The sequence below is a fragment of the Alosa sapidissima genome, chromosome 2, assembly GCF_018492685.1.
Source record: "Alosa sapidissima isolate fAloSap1 chromosome 2, fAloSap1.pri, whole genome shotgun sequence".
NCBI lineage: Eukaryota > Metazoa > Chordata > Actinopteri > Clupeiformes > Clupeidae > Alosa > Alosa sapidissima.
In genome coordinates, this window is record NC_055958.1 from 43839461 (window position 1) to 43844029 (window position 4569).

General features: G+C 46.5%; 1 long non-coding RNA gene across 1 annotated transcript; it reads left to right on the forward strand.

Annotated features, from left to right (window-relative positions):
- The first annotated feature begins 689 nt into the window (after positions 1–689).
- On the forward strand, positions 690–1072 carry LOC121703908. The gene is made up of 2 exons (XR_006030177.1): positions 690–775; positions 902–1072. It is a non-coding gene; the product is annotated as an uncharacterized LOC121703908 (long non-coding RNA).
- The last annotated feature ends 3497 nt before the right edge of the window (positions 1073–4569 follow it).

Here is a 4569-nt window from a genome sequence, read left to right on the forward strand (position 1 = left end):
TCCCCTCTCTTTGTATCTATTCCTCCAGCTCCACCATGTTGCCGAGTGCCAGGCAGCCGAGTCACTACCCCTCAACCTGGAGAAAACTGTTAAGGTAAAGACTGATCTCTGAAATAATATTGAATACAGTGGCCCCATCTATATTAACACAGCAGTAGTCACTCCATTTCAGATCAACAGATTGCATCTGCATTACCATCTCAGATTTTCTGCATACTTCCATTACTTTCAAAATCTCAGCCAAATATTTTGTCAGTTAAAACATCTGCATTCATGCAATATTGCCTGAAAAGTTCATTCATTATTATCAGATTGTATTGAAACACATTGATTTCAATGTCAATCCATTCATGGAGTTGATATAGATAGTGCATACCAAAATATTGAAACATACAAATTCATGTCCATCATGACCAGAGATTTGTTTTTGTTTGCCATTGTTTGGCCCTGTAGCTCTCAGCCTACCATGGTTAACAGATCACAACCATTTATCTCCCTTAGCACCTCACCATGGGGCAGGACCGCAACACTCTTCACCACCTCAACTCCCTGCACCTGCACCTGCATTTAACATTTGACTGATCTCTGAAATATTAGTGAATAGAAAGGCCCCATGTGTATTATCAGTCATGGTTAACAGATAACTACCATTTAATACGATTTTTTTCCCCCTCTCGCACACCGCCAACCTCACTATGGGCCAGGAACGGCAGTCCCTCCTCAACTCCCTCCACCCCCACACCAGCCCTCAACGTGCAGTGAATAGAGGAGCTTTGTAAGTCATGTTTCTTTTTAAATTTAATCTCCTTAATACCTATCTCATATATTGTATTGTGTAGGCATACTTGGCTTTAGATGCTACATACCATAAACATAAACAAATCTGTCTGTTTGATTACAGGTGCTGTGAGGAAAAACATGGTGACACGGTCTGCCACGGACACTGAGGTCACCAAACACGCAATCAGTGTTTCAATCGGCGGTGGATCGGGCAACGAGGAGATGTGTTCCGCCTCCATCCACACAAATAGAGTAATAGGAGAAATAAGCATTAAACAATCTTTTTATTGAACTTCTTGTCATTCACCAGTTATTCATTTTCTGATATTTTAGCTGTGCATAGCGCAGTATTTCATTGAAGTTGTAGCCTATTAGATAAAATATTTCATGTCTGCACTGACCTAGGCCTATAAAGCACTAAATTAGGTTTTGACCACAAAATGAATGTAAAATAGCCTAGGCAATGTAGGCTACTTAACAAAAACAGAATAGCTTATAACCTGTAACTTTCCATAAATGTCCATTTTATATTTCCATTGAGTAGTGATCACGTTTGTACAGTAAATTGATTGACTTAAACCTTTTCTGTTAGGTTTATTGACAGTATTGTTAAGTTAAAAATACGAGGCAATGCAGATTAATCGTAGGCCTATATTGCTGTAGTAGCCTAGGCTAGGCCTAGTGATAGTTTTACTTTTATCCTATAGTTGCCTAGTTTTATCCTACAGCAAGAACAGAAGGAATTTTGAAAATGAGATAAACGGGTCCAAAACGGACCCGGGCCAGATGAGCCTTTGAGTCCGTTGCGGGTCCGCGGCGGATGTATGTATCAATTTGGTTAAATGACAACATTCCGGACTCTGCTGTACAACTGGAGCAGCTAGCATGCTATCGAGCAGACAGGGCCATTGTAAAGGGAGGTAAATCACGAGGAGGAGGAATCTGTGTTTACATCCGTGACGAATGGTGCCGGGACACTGTAGTAGTATGCAAACACTGCTCACCACTGGCAGAGTTTATGATCATAAAGTGCCGTCCTTTTTACCTGCCAAGGGAAATTACTGCGATTCTGCTAGTCGCAGTATACATCCCGCCTACCAACAACAACAGCGATAAGAACGCGGCTCTCAGTGAACTGTACCAGGCTGTCAGTGAACAACAGACGGCACACCCAGACGGTTTCACCATCTTCACTGGAGATTTTAACCATGCTGATCTTAAAACTGTACTTCCAAAGCTACACCAGCATGTTGATTTTCCAACAAGAGGAGATAACATCCTGGACCTGGTCTACACTACACACAAAGGAGCATACAAAGCCACCCCCCTCCCCCACATTGGACTTTCAGACCACATAACTGTTATGCTAATGCCCGCATACAGACAAAGGGTAAAAGCGAACAAACCGGTTCGTAAGCAGGTAAAAGTGTGGCCTGAGGGAGCCTCCGATGCTCTTCAAGACTGCTTTGACACAACAGACTGGGAAATGTTTAAGCAGGCAGCCACTTACAACAACCGGACAGACATAGAAGAGTATACAGACACTGTAACCTCTTACATCACCAAGTGCATCGATGATGTGACCCACACAAAAGACATCATCACTCGGGCCAGCTGGAAGCCATGGCTGACAGGGGATGTCCTCAGGCTGCTGAGGGCCAGAGACAAAGCCTACAGAGCTGGGGATGAAGCTGGCATGAGAACAGCGAGAGCCAACCTGTCCCGTGGCATCAAGGAAGCAAAAAAGGAATACACTCTCAAGATAACCACCCACTTCAAAGACAGCAGGAACGCACAAAGCCTATGGCAGGGCATTCAGGCCCTCACGGACTACAAGCCCGCGCCACAGAGCTGTGAGAGCAACATCCCTCTGCTCAACAACCTGAACCGCTTCTTTGCTCGCTTTGAAGCACAAAACAGCACCTGCCCACAGAAGACCCATCCCCCTCTACATGAGCAGCCCCTGTGCCTCTCTGCCGACAGCGTGAAGAGGACACTTGCTGCTATCAACACCCGTAAGGCAACAGGTCCAGACAACATCCCAGGTCGTGCGCTGAAGGACTGCGCAGGGGAGCTTAAGGATGTCTTCACAGACATCTTTAACACTTCCCTGAAGCAAGCCATCGTCCCATCATGTTTCAAAGCTGCCACCATCATACCTGTGCCGAATAAAACTGCTCCATCCTGCTTCAATGACTACCGCCCTGTGGCACTGACACCCATCATCATGAAGTGCTTTGAGCAGCTTGTCATGTCACATATCAAAGCCATTCTCCCCCCCACCCTGGACCCCTTCCAGTTTGCATACCGAGCCAAGCGGTCTACAGAGGATGCAATCTGCTCTGCCCTCCACCCAGCCCTCACCCACCTGGAAAAAAGAGACTCATATGTGAGATTGCTGTTTATAGACTTCAGTTCTGCATTCAACACCATAATACCACAACAACTCATCTGCAAACTGGACAAACTGGGACTCAGTACCTACCTCTGCAACTGGCTACTGGACTTCCTCTGTCAGAGGCCTCAAGTAGTACGTGTTGGCAACAATACCTCAAGCAGCATCACACTGAGCACAGGGGCCCCCCAAGGCTGCGTGCTCAGTCCGCTGCTCTTCACCCTGCTGACGCATGACTGCACTGCAACCTACAGCAACAATCACATAGTGAAATTTGCTGACGACACAACTCTGGTGGGTCTCATCACCAAGGGCGACGAGACTCAATACAGGTTGGAGGTCGACCATCTGACCACGTGGTGCAGGGACAACAACCTCCTGCTGAACGTCAGCAAGACCAAAGAGATTGTTGTTGACTTCCGGAGAGGTCACACCCAACACCTGCCACTGACCATCGACGGTGCTGTGGTGGAGAGAGCGAGCAGCACCAAATTCCTGGGGGTGCACATCAGCGAAGACCTCTCCTGGACCACCAACACTGCATCACTGGCGAAGAGAGCTCAGCGCCGCCTGTACTTCCTGCGGAAACTCAGGCGAGCAAGTGCTCCACCAGCCATCATGACCACATTCTACCGAGGCACCATTGAGAGCATCCTCTCCAGCTGTATCGCTGTGTGGGGCGGAAGCTGCACTGAATACAACAGGAAAGCCCTGCAGCGCATAGTGAACACAGCTGGAAGGATTATTGGTGCTTCACTCCCCTCCCTGAAGGACATTTACACCACCCACCTCACCCGCAAGGCGACCAAAATTGTGAGTGATGCAAGTCACCCCGCTCACAATCTGTTCGATCTACTGCCCTCTGGGAAGAGGTACAGAAGCCTGCGCTCCCGCACTACCAGACTCACCAACAGCTTCATACACCAAGCTGTAAGGATGCTGAACTCTCTCCCTCCTCTCCCCCCTCCACCCTCAGCTACATAACATCCTGGACATTGGACCCACAATGGCCGCGTGCACTACTCCACTTGCACACTTGCACACTTGTACACTTTACAACTTGTTGTTGTTGTCCTGAAAACACAACACTTCTGCTGCTCTTACATAACTTGCACCACTATGTCACTTTCTTTCTTACTTAGGTCAAACAGAACTACCCAAGCCTTTTATTGGCCTGACTTTGCACTAGTATTTTATTGACTGTCTATGCACAATTTAAACCAAATTTTGCTGCTCTTATTTTTTTCATTATTATATGTGCCCTCTTATTTACTTACTTTTTTGTTTACTTGAATGTTATGTTTGTCTGTGGACTTAAATTGGTAAAATATGTCTTGTCTTCACCGTGGGATAGAGAGAAACGTAATTTCGATCTCTTTGTATGTCTGGAACAT